This window comes from Ochlerotatus camptorhynchus, unplaced genomic scaffold (genome assembly GCF_037179485.1).
Source record: "Ochlerotatus camptorhynchus isolate MF236.1 unplaced genomic scaffold, CSIRO-AGI_Acam_v1.1 ptg000213l, whole genome shotgun sequence".
NCBI classification, from domain to species: domain Eukaryota; kingdom Metazoa; phylum Arthropoda; class Insecta; order Diptera; family Culicidae; genus Ochlerotatus; species Ochlerotatus camptorhynchus.
Genome location: NW_027040703.1, coordinates 2,766,248 through 2,786,034, shown reverse-complemented (window position 1 = coordinate 2,786,034; position 19,787 = coordinate 2,766,248). Strand labels below are relative to the sequence as shown.

The 19,787-nt window shown below is 35.8% G+C and overlaps 1 protein-coding gene across 1 annotated transcript in view; it reads right to left on the bottom strand.

Moving 5' to 3' along the window:
- barc (RRM1_TatSF1_like and RRM2_TatSF1_like domain-containing protein barc) overlaps positions 1-19,787 on the bottom strand; it is a 281,458-nt gene that overhangs the window by 222,061 nt on the left and 39,610 nt on the right. The gene's annotated exons all lie outside the window — the stretch shown is intronic.

Genomic DNA, 19,787 nt, shown 5'->3' with positions numbered 1-19,787 from the left:
GGAAATGCTAACATGAAGCTTTAGTGTGATGATTTATTAGCTAGAGAATGATCTTTTTTTAGAACAGGGTAGGTGGATAGTTCCGTTAGAGTACGGCAGTATGAAAATTGAATAGAAGTTGAAAATGAGCGAAAGGCCATTAATGCGACAGTTTTTAGAGATAGACGCACATTTTTGCCTAACCCGTACGATGTACACGGGGACTTCAAGTATGTCTCCAAGTCCACGAAGACATCAATATATTCCGGAATGAAATACACATATTCTACATATGGTGCAAAAAAAGTCTACTAGAATTGAATGTTAAAAAATGTAACTTAATATCATTTAGCAGGAAAAGAACAACTTCAAATATTTCAATTGCACTAGGAAATCAAAATGTAGAAAAATGTGAAAGAGTTAGGGATTTAGGAATTATCTTAGACTCTAAACTAACTTTCATAGACCATTACAACACAATTATTCACAGGGCAAATAACATGCTAGGCTTTATCAAGCGCTTTTGCTATAACTTTCAGGACCCATACACAATTAAAACACTATATATCGCCTATGTGAGGTCAATACTGGAATATTGCAGCATTGTATGGTCTCCTTTTTCAATCACGCACGAAGAAAGATTAGAATCCGTACAAAAACAATTTCTATTATACGCTCTTCGTAAATTAGGTTGGACATCATTTCCTCTTCCATCATATGAAGCACGCTGCATGCTTATAAACATACAAACATTAAAAGAGCGTCTTAAATATGCAATGGTTTCATTTGTAAACGATATCGTTTCGCAGCGCATTGAATCCACAGAACTTTTATCAAAATTAAATTTCCATGCACCTACTCGGCAACTCCGAAATCGAAATTTATTTGCCATAAAACATCATCGTACAAATTATGCAAAATATGGGCCATTAAACCGCATGATGGCCTCTTACAATCAATACTGCGAAACCATTGACTTTACAATGTCTCGGCATAAACTAAAACAATATTTTTACTCCATAAGGCATTATAACTCATAAAAAATAGGAAAGCTGACACTGCTTAATTTTTATTAAAGAAAAAATTATACTTTTAACCTTTTGTCCAAAGACGAAATAAATAAATAAATTTAAGAAAACAAAACTGTATTCTAATATGTACTAGTCTACGTTGGTTGACGAAATAAATAAATAAAGTCAACGGCCGCCATCTTGGATTCAAACATGGAATCAGACATTGATTTTCGGCATCCAAACGTCGGCTCCATTCCAAAAATACACATATTTTACAGTATTTTGCACTTTTTCAGAATTTGAGAGCCGCTATATTGTATTACAAAATGGCGTCGGACATTGAAATTCTGCATCTAAATGTCGTCTCATATTATAGGGTATTTGACAGTTTATCTGAGATCAATACCTGCCATCTTGGTCTGCGGTCCAGAAATTTGTGGCATCGCAAGTGATAATTTTAATTTTAGTTTATTTACGCGGTGATGATGTTGGTTCACTCGCAATTATTTTTGAAAAAAAAATAAGTGTTTTCGAACGAAAATGTACGAAAAGTGCTTCTGAACGTGTTTCGCAGTTCGATTTATTTCATCTCATCATGGAACTATCCTGAATTTGTCTAAACTCACGCTTATAGATTTTTAAGCCACTCCAAAAGTCTTGACTTTTCTTGTTTCGGGGTGTTCGCCTTAAGATGTCTGGAATTCTCCAAAGGTCTCTAGATCTAGATTTTCTGAGATACTTAGAACTTCTTAAAAGTTTCCACAATTTTGCTAGTACATGGACTACGAAACTTCAAGACATTACAAATTATGAGATCTTACACGGATAGAAATTTCCTTATACCTTTTGGCAAATTTCCATTGCTGATTATACATAAAATGTATAAGTCAACTAATAAGCAGACGCCTTGCAAAAAGCTAATAAAGATCATGTGTCAAATGAAATGTATAAGCGGTCACACATACCTTTTATGCATTTTAATAGGACCTATGTGGTTTGTCTTATGGATTGTATAAGGCTGATACTTTGGCAAAAATGTATAAGTGAAACACATGAATTAAATAATTGATTTTCGTTTCGTGTAGACTTACTAAAATGAAGGAAGTGTTCAATTTCAACATTTAATGGATTTTATAGTAAAGCTGTTTCTTTAAAACTGATTGTCATGTCTTAAAAACATTGGCGTTAATTGCTGCTGTTTTTTTTTAACAACATAGTTGAAGATGCTAAGCGTCATATAACAGACTTAAAGGGGCCATTTTATACGATAGATGAGGAGATGAGAGTTACAATAGATACGATTTCAGGTTTTTTGACCGTTAGCCCATGCATTATCTGTCAAAAAACCCGAAAACGTATGCATTGTGTGCCGGCCTTTAGAGTTGATAGTTCCGTTAGAGTATGGCACACAGTGGGACGAAATCAAAAAAAGAGGGACATGGCCATTTGCGACGAAACTATTGTGTGTATCATTTTGATGTATTCTAGAATGTGCCTTTAATTTTTAAATACTTTATTGCAGTGGTAAATATTTTTGCTTAAGGGTGGTATACACTAAGATTAAAATAATAACTTTTTTATATCTTGTTGAAATTGACGATCATCTATGAAAGCATTGTAGATGAAGTCATTTTAAGAAATTTTGTTGAAGACGTCAATTTTTCATCTCTCAAGTGGACGAATTTATAGGGTGAAAATGGAGTACAAACGGTAGTACCCCCCTTAAAAAACCGTTTTTAACCATAACTTTTTAGTTTGAATTTAACATTTTTTTCAATGTTCTAAAAAGCTGTAATTGCTCTAAAACTGCACATTTTTGCTGCAGAAAACAAATCGCTATCTATTTGTTTAAAGGATTTAAGTCCCTTTTTATTTATTTTTTTAATGCTATCTGTAAGGGGGTTATCTTGCAGGTTAGCAGGTCTATAAGTCTTCTGTTACATATACAATTCATAGAGGGATCCAAGGGGATGCATAATGAATTTTCTAAAAAGTACCTCAACGTTTTGTTACGTTTTGCTGTTTTCATTACCATTTTTCGAAGTGTTTACATTAGAGTGGGTTTCCCACTGCTCTTTCAATGCTTATGCTGGTCCCCAACAACTGGGCAAAATTTGAATGAATTTGGTTATAATCTCGATTTACGATTAAATTTTGTATGGGAAACGGAACGATCCTATTCATTTGCTTACCAAATCCAAATATTGCTCAAATTTCACCAAAACTCGGACTTCGATTGAGAGAACTATACCAAACAACTTTGTCGAAGCTACAACCCTCTCTAATGTACATACTTGGAAAAATGGTCATGAAAACAGCAAAACGTAACAAAACATTGAGGTACTTTATTAAAAAAATCATTAGGCAATACCTTGGATCCCTCTATGAATTGTATATGTTACAGTAGGATATAAGTTGCTGAACGAAATTACGTCGAGTTTAGCTGCTAATATCTGCTAACCTGCAAGATACACCCCTTTTAACTTAGTGTTGAAAAATTATAAATACGTATGTAGATCCTTCACATGAAGAGATGGCAATTCGCTTCATTTTTGGAGCACTTACAACTTTATGGAACATTTAAAAAATCTAAAAATTCAAACTAAAAGTTATGGTAAAAAAGGTTTTTAAGGGGGTACTAGCGTTAGTTCTTCGTTTTCACCCTATAACTTCGTCCACTTGAGAGATAGAAAATTGACGTCTTGGACAAAGTTTCTTAAAATAACTTCATCTACAATGTTTCCATAAATGTTCATCAATTTCAACAAGATATAAAAAAGTTATTTTTTTTATCTTAGTGTATACCCCCCTTAATCAAAAACGTTCTCTTCTCAATTAAAATACTTAAAAAATAAAGAAACATTCTAGAATGCATCAAAATGCTACACTCAATAGTTTCGTTGCAAATAGCCATGTCCCACTATTTTTGATTTCGTCCCACTGTGCGGCAGTGTGAAAATTGTATATAGGGAGTAGAAAGCGAGCAAGGACAGCTTTGAGGAAGGTACGAATCGGGTTGATCATCTCTCTTTAACAAACTCCCCAATTGGAGAGGGATGGTAAGGGGTATGACCATAGAGGTAACTCTAAGACCAGAAGGTCCCGAAGAAACGAGCTCAACTTTTTGGCTCAGCTCTGGTACTATCTTCGGTCCCAAGCTAATCGATTCACCCCTCGAAACATAAGAAAATCCGCGAACCCCTCAACTTACCTGTCAAACTTTCATAGCGAATCAAAACAAACATAGTGTAGTACTAGACTTTCGACTAGAATGGGGTATGTTAATCGATTTGCTTGGGACCAATAGGCTAGTCAAGTAGTGAGCCAATTTAAAATCGTTAGTTTCGTATTGATTGTTGGTATGACTCGCTACCAGCCCTGTGTTTTGTGAAGATATGAATTGTGCTACATTACGCTGAATGCCACTACCCCGAATGTCACTACCCCGAACGCCATCACCCCGAATGTGAAAAGAACGAGCATCAATTCAAAGAAGGAAAAGTATCATTCGGGGACCTGGCCATTTTGGGTAATGGCGTTCGGAGAAGTGACATTATAAGAAACGACTTTCGTAGTAATGTTGGACAACCGTTTGAAGATAAGCTGAAGTCTTAGAAGGCTTCTTGAATTTTAAGCAGACATGTGAAAAATTTTGCCACAGAAATGAAGATTTTGACTTCATATTTTAATCATCTTCTGTTGATTATGAATAATATTAACCAAAATCCGTTTTATTTCAGAATACCACTTGGTCAACCTGAATATCTGAAGTATATGCTGGAGATCTTTTGAATACTTCCTGATCAACGTGTCATTTTGGGGAGAATATCTTAGGGCCAACACTAGAAGTTGTGAACAGTTAAAGATATTCACAATAATACGTGATCAAGCAGAAGCCTTGGAAAATATCCAAAGGATTTAACTGACATTTTAGATAAGTTGGAAGCCTTTTTAACGTGTCATCTTGGGAGAACATCTACCTGTCGTAATTTGAATGTTCAAACAATTAATCACCAATTCGATCAGCTGGAGATCTTTTAAATACTTCCTGATCAATCTGCCTACCGGAAGAATATTTGATTTATTTAACAGATCTTAAAAATAATAGTTGGTCCACCAAAAGTCTTGAAAAATAAAATAATCAAAACAATCATCCCGCCCTGTTGAATCTTTGATTTATAGGCAAAATTTCGCAAAATTTAGTAATTCGCATACCCCTGAATCTTATTTAGTAATCCAGCATATCCTTTATGAAATAAAGGGTGTCCACGACAAAATTATTTACCAAATTCATTATCTAGAAATTTACAGGAAATTTATTAAACATGAAAGCCAAGATTCACTTTCGAATTCAAATGCCCCCACTTTCCTTATTACACCTTCCATGTACAACTACAGAACCGACTTTTATGTGTGTGTATTTTTCATGTTATGTTCAATGTCTAGTTCACTTTTGACTATTTTGAGACTTCACATTCAATCGTATTCGTATTGCTTTATGCGTGAAGTTAATAGTTATAATATAAATGTTTGTGTGACCTAAACACTGGTTATTCAGAGTGGTAGGCATTTTATACTTTATCACAAGGCAACTCCATTAGCGCCGATGTTTCAATATTCCATCAACATGAATATATAATCGCCTTCCTCCAGAAGGATAAAAAATAATTCGGTTCCATTGTTTGAATCCTGATGCCTCCACGCTGCTACGCTCGGTGGTAGTTTAAATTGTATTCCATCCGGGTGTAGCATACGTTCGTGCAACAGGGAGAAAATGGCCGGTACGACGGCACATGTGCTCCACTTTCAGCCTTGTTAGCGTGCATTCATTCAGTTTATGTGGCTGACGGTCGAGGATTGGGTCAGACTGACCAATACGGACATGGACATGTATACTTCCACCAGTAGGCCACCGGAGCAAACAGGTACAAACATAACCTAAAAGGTGACTGACCACTGAATGAACGGTTGGTGGTCTGTTCTCGCTGCTGTTTGAAATTGCTGGCACACAACAATGTTCGGTTTTCGTTGCATATTTCATCAACATGCGGCTTTGTGGACAGCTCCCACATGTAAATCGAATTTTGTCAAAATATGGGTGTAGTCATCAGGCTCAAAATTACCATTAACAACTCAAATAAAGGTCTCGATTAAAGAGACTGAATTCGGTAATGAGGCGACATCTTATACATTTGACAGGTCTTCTGCTCGATTGGAACAACTGTTCCTATGACTTTGACAGATAATCGATTGTTCCCATTTTGACGTGTCGTCTCTTTATAAATTCAGACTTTTTAGTCTCGATATATAATGCATGCTTGATCCTATCCTTTAGTTAATGCGCATTTCACACTTTCAATTATTAAATAGTGTGATAAAAGTGCACGTTTCCGTCTAATCGTTTTGGTGTCTTCGGTGCACTTATTCCTTATAATGCAAGCAATAAATACTCCGAAAACACCAAAATGATTTGACGGAAACGTGCACTTCTATCACAATTTTGCCTTTTTTGGGTGGTCCAGTATCAGATGCAATCAGCAATATATATTCTCAGTAAGCCGAATTATTCGTTATCCTGCCCTAGATTGCGTCATATCACAAACATCTATTCATCCCTCGGGGCTGATATATTTATTATGACAGGGGGTTTTACGATTATGTGACAAGAAAAAGAGAGACGGGGTTAAATTGTTCAGCGATGTCGCGTGACATAATTAATGCAAGGCCCTCAATTATGACGAATTCTGTTTTTGAAATCATCCACGGCTGTGGAGCATAATGCAAGAAGGGCAACAATCATGAATTTCGTCGTAGCTGATGTCAATGTGATGACAGGGATGACTGTAACAGACTACTCTTCTTCTTCTTCTTAAATCCATTATTTAACGTCGGTCTCTGCTCTGCAATCTAGTGCCGGACATCGATTGTCATCCATTGATGACAATCGCATGTGCATGAAGGCAGCTTCCAAGCCTGCGTTGGACTAAACCAAAGAAGAATACAAATGAAGTTACTGTTCTTATCTATCACGAAGCATTGCAATCTCATAATAATTATCTATATTTTTTCATAACGCATTCTTAATGTTAAGCTCAGAGATAAAAACCAACAGGGTCAGTGAAGTATAAGAACCAGCATAGTTTTTATGATTCAGCTGAGTTTTCAATTACAGTATAACATACCTTGGCGAAATATGTGTGTAAACAAACATTGATAGCGTCATGGGGGCTCGAGCGCTCCTAGCTCAGAGCTTTTGACGGGAATCAATTGAGAAAGAGCAAACCAATTTTAAATTTGAGAAAATTTGCAAGCAGTTTTCCATTGGCTTGCAAAATAAAATCGATGTTGACAAGGATAGAGTCTCCCTCGCATAATGCTGATAGAAGCGCAATGACGTTTATATACTATAAGATCCGGGTCACCAGGCAGCTTGCTGGTGAAGCAAAAATATTGTAAACATTGCTGAGCACTCAAGTGACGATGTTACTCTACCATAACATTCCAGTGAGATTTACATCACTGCCAACAGTTGTTTCGTGTAAATATATAAACATTGTAATGACATACGAACACCACTAAACATTTTCACATTTCACTAACACCAATAAACCTGTTGGCCCGGACCCTATATAAGCACATTGATAGAAACGCGCATAGAGATTTTCACGTCCGGTAGTATTAGCAACAATCAATACGAAACTAACGATTTTAAATTGGCTCACCACTTTAGTAGCCTATTGGTCCCAAGCAAACGATTAACGTACCCTATTCTAGTTGAAATTCTATTACTACACTATGTTTGTTTTGATTCGCTATGAAAGTTTGACAGATAACATCAGGGGTGTGTGGATTCATGCAGAACATGCAGGGGTGAGTGAAATAGCTTGGGACTGCTTGGGACCGTTGTTCTGGTACTGAGTGAGCCAAAAATAATAATGATTTTCTTCGGGACCCAGTGGTCTTAGAGTTACCTCTATGGTATTAGTGCAATATGCGAGAGCGTGTTAGTGAAAATCAGAGGAAAATACATAACAAATCGCTGTCAAACTCATTTTGACAGATCTAATTTCATTCATTTTTTAGGTTAGTCAGAGGAAAATAATAAACAACTTTGCATGGCGATAAAGAATGCATGTGCGTGCGTTAAATGTCACTAATCTCTATATAGAAGCACGGACGCTGCTACGAGCGCTGCTTAGATTGACGAGAATACGTAAAATCCCCTAGCATTCGGTCTAAGGGATGTAAAAGTACAGTGAAGGATACATTTCAGGCATAACATTTGATAACGGCACAAAAGCATTTGTAAACAAACTTTCTAAGACCATTTGCACGCGAACCAAAGTACGCCCACGCAAACTAATACCACTTTCGGAAAGGTGATAGTTGCCCCTATCCGATGATGTTGTTGGTTTGTGTGGGCGTACTTTGGTTAGCGTGTAAAGGGCCTTAGAAAGTTTGTTTACAAATGCTTTTGTGCCGTTATCAAATGTTATGCCTGATTTATTCATCAAATAGGCCGCCATTACCGAGCATGGAATGCTGGAAAGTCGGATAGAATTGCGGGAACCTATTGAGCTGTCAAATAGCGGAACGAATCGAGCAAATCACAACCAACAACAGAAAAGAGCACATAAGCTATTGCGAACAAAACTTCGGAAACCTCAACTCAAGGCTCGCCCACGCAAACTAACACCATCTTTGGGTTGGGGAAAGTTTCCCCTATCCGATGATGCTGGTGATTTGCGTCCGATTGACGAGGAAAGAATAATTAACGTTTTCTTTATAAAAAAAAAAAAAATATATAGCAGCTTTTCAATTGTTGGTCTACAATATATTGAATTGGTTCCGCTTTTTTCTATAGATCGAAATTCTATCCGCCATACTATAAACACATGAATGGCCGACAATCCGACATGAATGACCATAGAAAAGCAATTACATTTATGACCAAAGCACACTACTGACATCTCGCTCCGTGTTCGCGGAAAATATTTAGCTAAGCCATGAACCCGCATGCAACATTTATGAATAGGTTCGTGTCTGATCTATTCTGGACAAATTATTTTTATCTAGATCATAAAATCCTATGGTTTTGACAGTTCGGATCACTGCACATTTAAATCGGCCGTTTACGATTTTCGGGCATAAGTCAGAATTAAGTGTCATATCGGTTTGTCGGTGCTATAAATATAGCGACTATAGCACAAACGAAGTGACAGACGGAGCGGCTCGAAAACTTTGGTGACTAACCTGCTATTTCAATTTTTCAGTGTACCACATGGCAACACCACTACTACTGGATTGTACCACATGGCAACACTACTACTGGATTGAACTAGCATTTTCACCAAATGTATCAGAATGTTTTGATTCTATCTCTTTCACTCTACTCAAAACTGAAATGCATAAAAAAATGACAAAATGATACGCACTCTTTGCACACTGTCAAAGAATCATTGTACACAAAATCAACTTTGTTCAAATCAAAACAAAAAAACTAACCCATCTGGTGGATGATGGCACAAGCTTCCAAGAAAATTCTATTACAGTGAACCACATTATTTTAATGGATTTCTTCGCCAGTTAGTCGTCTGTCACTTCGTTTGTGGACTATAGTTTCACTCACATACACTGAAACAAGGACCATAGTTATGAATACTATTTTGCAGAAAACACTTGTTTTCAATATAACGACGCTTATTACCGTTAAATCTACTAGGAATTTATTATAGTTGACTATGAATGTTAACAAAATTACTATGATTCTGACAAAACTACTATGCTTGCTCAAAATGCATAGTAATTTTGATAGAATTAATAGTAAATTTAAATGAATTTGTTTTCTGCAAAAATCTAGTTAGATCGATCTTATATTTGGCTCTAGAATCGATCCACTGATTAAATCGGTACCAAAGAATCGATCTTTGTTTTTATTTTTATTTTAATTGACCTCTCTGACGTTTATAACTCGCACACTTGTTCAATCCCATTTTCAAGTGCCTAGTTTGCTATCTTTACTTTCACTCTAGCCAAAAATGTTGGTTTATTATTATTATCCTCACTTTCGGACCATCGAGACTTTTGCATATACACCCCTATTCTGTATTTCGTTTCGAACGAAATTCTCATACAAAAAAATATTTTTTTGTATGAGAATTTCGTTTTATACGAAATACAGAATAGGGGTGATAGAATGAACTATACGCTTGTTTACGTTGGTACCTCAAGAAATTCTTTCCTTTATAATATTCAATTGAATGTTGTCGTGACGGTAAGGAGAACAGGAGGGAGGTAGAAAAAACCTTCAAATGCTGTAGTTTTCGTTAATATCGGAAACGTAAATAGTGCCGTAATTGTAGGGAACGATGCTGATGTTGACGTTATGTTCGTTAAATTTACCACGCAGTCTGGGGTGAGAGTAAATCGTTTTTTTAATGTAAGTACAATTACAACATTTAACACCTATTTTGTTTCGAAAATCGAAAAGATCGAAAGAAGAGATTGATTTTTTCGAAGTTTTCGTGGACAAAGATTCGATCCGAAAAATCGGAAATCGGGATGAAAAAGATCGATTAAAGATCGCCCAATTCTAAACCGATTACCGAAAAGTTAATCTGGCACCCCTGTTTGTCGGATTGCGTCCCTAAAACGTCATTAGCAGTACAGAGCAATGAGCACAGAAAGAGGTGAAGCAGATCGTGAAATATGTAATCCAAAAAATCAACACAGCAAAAAATATGTAATATCGATCAATATAATTCAAGCTGATGTATGAAATCGACAGTGAGCATTCATAAGGGCGTATACGCGATGATCGATTCTCTTCATCGATTTTCTCTTTTCTTAATAACTCGCTAGATTTAACGTTTGTCGGTGCGTTTGTTGTTGCTTTTGAAAGCCAATACAACCTATTACAACTCTACATTGAACAAATTCTACAAAATTGTTTCGCTTAGCTGTAGCAATGCAAAGAGAAAAACGATGAAGAGAATCGATCTTCGCGTATACGCCCTTATGCATGCTCACTGTCGAAATAATGATGTAATAGCAAAAAGCAGATACAATATTACATCAATGGATGTAATTTTGTTCACAAAATCGATGTACATCGTACAACGTTATATTACACAACCTATGGATTGACCTGGTTGCAGCAGTTTGGATTGAATATTCAACAACTTTTTTTTTGTGAACGTGAACGCAATTGACAAATCCAACTTAAACTCATGCGCTCCTGGTGGTAAGAATCGGAAACGACCGACGGTGATCAGTCGGTGACAGCTCTTGGAAAATACGTTAAATGTTGCGGAAATTGTGAAGTTTTAGTGCAAAGCCATACAAATTAGTGTAAAAAATGGATGAAACAGGTACAAAACATAGCAATATATTTGATTTAATATTTTTCTCTATGGAAAAACAGATGGTTTTCGAATAAAACTGAAAAAATAGGTTTACGTTATGGACACACTTTTGTTTATCATCTTCACATAGAATATGAACCAGATGTGGATGTAGATATAAGCTTGTCGGACATTCTGGATTACGTAGGCGATTCAGTTCGTCCTATCCGAGAGGGTTTAGCCGTGATGGAAGCAAACCACATTGTTTGTATGGGATATACGAAAAAAGATGGACCTTTTACGCATGTGAAAGGATTCGTGCTGCAGAGCTCCCACCCAGCAGACCGTCCTCATGAAGTGCAGCTGAAGCTTTCTGGAGATAATCAAATGTGGGATCTTACCTGCTCGTGCAAAGCAGGTACAAGGAGATGTAAGCACATCATTGCTTGTTTATTGCAGATCAGCCAGTAAGTTTGTATATAGTTTATATAGTTGTATATACATATGAATTTTATATTATTTTAGGTTCAAGGGCTTGGAGTATATGTCGTGCACTGATTCTACTCAAGTGTGGGGACACGCAAAGGCCGAAAAAACTAGTCTTTGGGGAGCAAGACTTGTAACCAGCATGTGTTGTGTAAGACAACCAAAGAAAATCATCTGTTCGGATAGTTCCCTCAAAGAAACCCTTCTATCTGATGCTTTCGAAAAACTTGTAACAGGTAATTGAGTCCAGGATTGGAAAAACAGGGAAATTTAAAATGAATTAATGGCTATTCATAGTCTTGATTTGTAATTATCGTTTTTGTTATTTCAAATTAATGATCACATATATTGTGTTACTTAATACATTTTCAGCTTCACCCGGGTCCGCAATCAGCAAGCACATTGATGGGCGCCACTCAAATCCTGTTGAATTTCGATCGGGCATTAGTTCATGTGGACATGTGGTGCCAGCTCAGGTGTTCTGCACCAACGATGAACTTAAAGCTATGCTATTTGACGATTCGAATGCCGTAGTAGTAAATGCTAAGCAGCAGTTGTCGCCACAAAACGAAAAATTTTATGCAGAGATTGTCCAAGTCTCTCAGGAATCTATACTGAAAATTGCTCAGGAGACTTGTGCCCAAGACAATAAAGAATGGAAATTCCAGCGCTCCATCCGGATTACGGCAAGCTCATGTTATGCTCTATATACGTACGCAAGTAACAAAAAGGCCGATTGGGAAAAAAAAATCACTCAGTTTTTAAATCCCAAATGTTTCGAAACCAAAAGTATGCGTTATGGGAAGGTAACAGAAGACAAAGCTTTTTCGTGTTATACAAGATACAGGAACCCGAACGTAAAAAGAACTGGCTTGCTGGTCAGTCACTGTGAACCATGGATTGGTGGAAGTCCCGATGGAGTGGATCCACTGTCTCACATTTTACTAGAAATAAAATGCCCTGCTTCCGGAGAGGAACACGATATACTATGGATTTTAAAGAACTGTTCTGTCACGAAACGGTATTTGAAGGTAGATGAAGGAGCAGGGTATAAAAAGTATTATTTAAATAAGAAACATGCATACTATGCTCAAATCCAAGTAAATATGATGATACTAAACATTATAAAAACAGATTTCATCATTTATTCTGCTAAAAGTGATGATTTTATAGTCGCTGAGGTTGACTTCGATCGAGAATATGTAGAAAAACTAGTGAAGGTTCTAAAACCGATATATTTTCAGCACATTTTACCGAAACTTAATCGCAAATCCTAACTAATATTATTAATAATCATAACTTAAATAAAAGTAATAACCAATATATGTAAGTAAACGAAAAACAAATTTTTAAATTAATTTTCTTCTTATCTATCAGGTTCTTTTCAGGTTTCATGAAATCTAGACCAACAATTGAAATAGGCGGAACAACCAAACGCAAACAATCGCTTTAAACGTAAATTTCTCGATAATCAACGTACATCTACGCAATCTAACACCAGCATCTGAAAGAGCAAACTTTCTTCATCGAATGAAATTGTTAGTTTGCGTGGGTGTATTATGATCCTCGAGAAATTTGCATTTAAAGCCATTGTTTACGTTTGGTTGTTCCGCCTATTTCAATTGTTGGTCTAGAAATGTACTCAGTTTTTGTTGATTGAATGGTATTTTTATGTATTTCTTTTAAGTTTAAAGTTGACTCATGGGGTGTGTATGGGTGTGTGTTCCACTCTGCTTCTTTATTGAGGTAGCAAAATCATTTAAAATTTGTCGTCGCGAAGAATGGGTGCTGAGAGATTGGTCATTCCACACACAATCTTCATAATTTCGTTAATATGTTTCAGCATACTTGCATCCAAGCTCCCTTGTAGCACTCCGAAGGTTTTAATTCTTGATATAGCACGCTCTACATGTACCCTAGCCTTTGCAATAGATTCATTCATGATTGCTTCTCCTTCCGACAGTCTTCCATTTCTTAGGAAAGGTGGTATATGTAGATGAATTCCACTCTGGAGACACTCTGCCTCAATGGAGAATCCTTTGTCAACCATAATTTCATCCTGGAACTCAACTAGTTTCTCCATGAAGTTCTCCTGGTTGAATATGTACTTATCTGAGGCTTTTCCCGAATATGCTCGACTACAAAAACTGATTAGTCCGGCAGGGGTTACGCCGATCAACAATTTAACAGTTCTTCTGTGTTTGTAGTTGGAATAACTGGAAATGCGGCAATTTAGACAGTTCGGTGTAGCTATACCAATTTCTGTACAATCAAGAATACATCGAACTTTAGAAAAATTTTCTTTGAAACAGTGTGGGATGTTTTTTCTAATTTCTGCTCTTGTTGGCCAAACAATCATCTGCCCTAAGACCTCAGCCAGCACCTGCACAGTGTAAGAAAAATATTCTGCAACGGTGGTTGACGAAATTCTAAACAAAGTAGAAAGAGCAGCAAATGATATATTCTGTTTAAGCTTAACCATCGTTAATATAACTCGATCTCCAGTGTCCATCTTGTATCGCTTTGGATAGATGTTGTCTTCGAGATTTTTTAGCATCAAAGAAATCGTTTCAAATAACTTCAAAGAAGATATGCCTGTCCACACCGCAAGATCTTTGTCTGTGAGTAGGAAGTCACTTAGAATTATATCTTTCTGGTTCTGAATACTCCTGAAAACTTTTTCTAATTCTTCGGCATCCGTTCTACACTCAACTGTTTTGAAATCTAGTGTTGGTCTCGATGAAGAGGTGCAGTGACATTGTGAATCGTCCATTTCATTATGAAAAGGAAGCTCAGCGAAAAACTGTACGTTATCAACGTGTGCTTCAACTGGTGTGTTGTCCTTATCAACATTTGCTTTATCGTTATGTTCACATGTTTCGTTGGATATTGTACAAGTAGAGCAATCTCCATAGTTTATTGAGCATTCTTTATCGGAATTTATCATACTATCCTCGGTCGAACTATTCTCAGGTATTAGATCAGCTTCAGGCTTACGGAACGAAACTAATTCACGCTTGTATGGGTTGCGTGCATCCAGCGTTTGATATAAATGTTTGGATGTTCGTGGTAACATTAGGGAAGGAACAGCTGAATTCTTCAGCACATTCAGACCTAAAATAAATATATAATAAGGTATATTAAACGTCATACTTTTTATGAGGATATTTTGATTGGTATTATAAATTTCATAACTAGTCCGGGATGAGATTTGAACTGAGTGGGCTTGGCCTTTAGTGTTGCTTTCAAAGTTGCTTATATAAAAAAAAACATAAAGACGATTAACTGACATTTTATTTTATTTGCTTTTAAATCTGAAAACCATTATAAGTTTCAAAGACCTAATTTCTTGAAATGTCAAGGCTCCCTATATTTAATCTGCATAAAGTGTATCCAAAATTTACTAGATCTCGGACTTCGCATATTTTTCATACACAATAATGTTTAGTATTTTCATCATAATCCAACGTGATTTTTTTTTAAATACGGGTTGAGGTATTTTTCTGATTTTTTATCTTTAGTAACCCAAATTGATTGCAAACTTTCACTTTTTTGTTTATGACTCCGGAACCAAATGTCCAATCGGAATAAAATTCAATTTGGCTCTATGAGAGTAATGCCTTGTTCAGACTACAGAGTTATAACATGTTATAGGACTATCTTGATGGTGTTTTCTGTGTTGCAATTATTTGACAACCGTTATAACATGTTATAAGTCTGAAGTCTGAACGTGATATAAGAATATAGAAAATTAAATCAATTGAAGTCAAATCGGTCGTGCTTTCTCCGAGTGTCGCTCGATAGAATTCTGTTGCAGCGATCAGAAAAGATTAAATGGACGCTTCTAAAATGTCCATAACATTCAGCCATGTTTCAGCCACCGGAAAAAGAGGTTGTGCTTGCCTCCCAATATACAAATTCATGCATTGGTAAGCATAGAAAGCTCTCAATTAATAACTGAGAGAGTGCTTCATGAACACTACGCTCGTAAAAAAAATTAAACGCCTATGAAAAACAGCAAAAGGTTAAAGCATATATAGCGTTTTTAAATGAGACCGTTTACTTCAATGAAGGACATATTTCCAAATTATTCAAAAGAATGAGGGAATTACTGGTAGGTTGAAAAGTATTGACACGGTGTGCCCAAAAATTTTAAATATCCAATTCGCAGCATTTGAAAAATTTAGTCAAATGTGGGTAAAATACTGCAGAAAATATGTTTAGAATTTAGAATTGTTTTTTAAACTGTATCTTTAAAAAAAAAAGAAAAGAATCAAGAAAATTTTATGGGATGGATTTGTTTTAACTAATCATAATCGATGTAGTCTTTCCTATTTGATGCAATACCAGAAGTTAAAGATTTTATTAGTTTTAAATAATTCTAATATTACCCTAAGGTTGATCAGATTTACAATTTAATTCTTGACATCATACACGGTAAGAAAAAAGTACCCAACGGCCAGTTCACTTTTACCTACTTTTGACTAGTTTGTCTCCTTTTCTCTTTCTAATGTTGTCAAAAACGGAGGAGCAAAGCCACCCAACAGGGGTAGTAATGTGTGGGAACCCAACGTTGAGTATAATCATATTTACTTACTGTTGGGTACAAATAACGTACTTTTGGTTAAAAAGCCAGTGGAAAATTCCATACGAACTGCACACAAGTAAATGAAAATTACTTTGGCTCGCTTTACCTACTTTTGGGTTCCTGCACTATAGTGCCGAGATGAGTGAAAAGAACTTAATTTTGGGTACTTTTTTCGAACCGTGTACAACACGCAAAACCCAGTAGGCAATTTTATTTTGAAGCAAAATTCACCTGGCTGAAATGGGAATCAGAGTCTAACTTCGTGGTACTCACACACAGTTTACCTAAACTACGGATAATTCCACTATTCGCATGACCATTACGAATAATTTTATGACAAAGAATAATTTTATTATATTACTAAAATGAAAGTCTGATAGCTTAATTTTGGAAGTCTCAGGATCTTGACATGATTCTAAATTCCGAAATTTAAATTTTTTCTGGGTCCCAGATCATTAAATTTTTTGTTAGTCTGATTTTACTTGGAATTCTTCTCAGGATATTTTCGCCCTTTTGTTTATTTCCATTTTAATCATCCTAGAATTCCATCATACTTCATTTCTCTATTCCCCTAAACAAATTTTGATAATATCCAAACTTTTACAGTAACATTCTAAGAGATCTTAGCATTACCTATTTTAATCTCTTATAATTCACTCTCCAATTCAACAATTCCCTCAAACTGGTAATAATTCCCAAGAATTGGCACAATTTTGTGTCCATTTTTCTCTATGAAATTCTGAAAAAAAAATCATAATAATTTCCTTGGTACACTCTTCAGAATGACCGTCACGCTCTTCTCAGACTCCGATAATTCCCTTTGAACTGCGTGAAATCCTCTTCAGAATTTCCTAACTATACTACTATATACTAGCTACTCAGAAGTAGCTTGAAATTCTCGTTTTATTTCACAAGGAATTCACCTTACACTTCACGGTGAACAATTTGCAGAATTGCCTTAATTATGTAATGTCCAACGTTGATAGACGTTGAGTAGCAAGTTTTGCTTTTTACTTTTTTGATTAGATGGTAAATCAATTGCAGTGATATTTTTAAACAACATGTTTCAAAAATCTGGGAAAATCTGAAACATATTTAAAAAAATATTGAAATATACGTGGTATGTCTGTGTATCTGGCAAGACGACTAAACATCTGGAAAATCCAGATAAATCTGGAATACTGGCAACGCTGCTCTTGATTATTTTATATTTATTTAGATTTTGTTTAATCTTAGACTTAATTTACTTATGATATTGATGCAACTATAATAAATATTAGAATATTTCTAATCCCAGATAAGTTAATATAAATACCAGGCTATGATTTCATTTTGAAACCTTCAGTTTATGCTGTGCTTACCTGTTTTATAATCGCTGCTGTGAAAATGCTGGCTACACACGAAGGAGTTTTTTGATGGTTTCGTTGAGCTTTTGATAGCATGGAGCCAAGAATTCACCATTTCACGGTTTTTCGGAAACTTATGTAGAAATACGCCCATGCTGCTCCTAGCTACGCAACCATATACTGAACAGTTTTTATTGCTCTTGGGTCTCAGGTCTTCCATGTAGTAGGTATGATCTAGCAGACACTGTGGTACAGCATTCAATTGGGTCGTCTTACGATTTATAGATGGAATTTTAACCAGTCTTACAAGATGCTTGCTGGGCACTGCATTCGCCTTTAGATAGCACGACGTAACTGAAAGAAAAAATGGGATGGACTTTAATTTAAATTGAAATAATAAGAATCAAGAAAGAATAATAAGGATCAAGAAAGAAGAATTTGATTTATTTTCAATGTAGGGCTAGTGAGCAGTGACATCTTAAAATAGTAGGAATACTCTATTCTACACACTATTTTTTTTTTCAAATACAGTGCACAATGGTCCCAAAGCCGTATATAGGAAGATAAAAATGTTTGCGCCCAAACCATCAGAGATATTGACAATTGAAAAGAGCTATTTTTCGAAGAAAATCACCATTAACTTTCAAATCAAAAAAGATAGCAACCTGAAGCAAAAACAACGTTTTCCCGATTTTTTAGGGGCCACCCTAACCTACTTGTTTAAAAAAATCTTAACTCATGAACCATTAAAGATAGAAATTTGGTGTTTTCAGCAAAGTTTGCTTCGAATTGATTATTCTCCAACTTTCTTCAACACTGCATTGGTCTATCTCAATTTCAATTAAAAAAAATTGTATTTTTAATCCACCAATTGTATGGACCACCTTAATTACACTAAAATGAAAATATTGGCCAAAAAATATGAAGAAACTTTATCCAAGACACCATATAACTAACATGTTGGAAAAGTAATGCCTTGGGGTGCTTTATAATTATGGAGCCTTATCGGTAAGAAGCACAGGGGCATATTGCCGTTAAGAAAAAAAAATGTTTTTACCTGTTATAAAGTCTTTGTCCTTGAAATGGTTTCGGCAGATCTTCCAGGAAGCAAACACTTTTGGATCTATTTCCTGTAATCCAAACAAATTCCTCCATTTGGGGAACGCTGATGTTTTGGAAGATGGAAACTTTTCCATATCAGGGATGTATTTTGAACGGCATCCAAGAACAGAACATCCTTTCTTTTCCACTGCTTTCTGTTTAACTTCCGGAAGCTTCACGGACGGGAGTGCTGAAGTTTTCAGTCTGCTGCGAACATCTGAAATTAAATTGATGCAACGAAAATTCAGCGATTGGTACGGTACGATGAAGGGTGCATTAGAAGGAATTTTTGGGTTTGCTTCTGTTGTCTACGGTCCATTTACAATTTTTCACAAATAAATTGGAAAACTACTAACTTTTCGTAAAATCATCACTTGAAAAATGACGTGAACAGATCCTCTCGTTGCCCGTTCCAGAAATCTTCACAACTTTTCGCCATCTGGTGAAAAACCTGCTCCCGGTTTTTGGCACTCGAAATAAATTCCTTCCAGAAGGATTACAGCCGGTAGCGAGGCATCTTATGTTTGAATCCTGCAAAAAAAAAAATATCATAAAAATGTTTGTTTACGTACTGAGAGGAACATCCTTTTTTTTATTTTACTGATATTTCGAAATGTTTGAACTAAAATATTAATCCTTACTTACCATTTTGATCTGCGCAGCTTTTTTGTTCGTAATTGATGTGGATTCCCGCATAAGCGCGAACCATAAATTGACCTTACCGATAATGGTTATAAATTGTTTATAATCCCTGCTAAACTTCAACTGAAATGGTTATGGAACTTTACATGAACGTTTAATGATAAAGTTTTAACCTTAAGTATTATAGTTTTTTGGAAGTGGACCTTACCAATAATGGGTTGTTAAGAACCATTACCATTCAAAATTCTTGTTTTCTCCATACATTTTCAGAAAGAAAACTATATTAGAA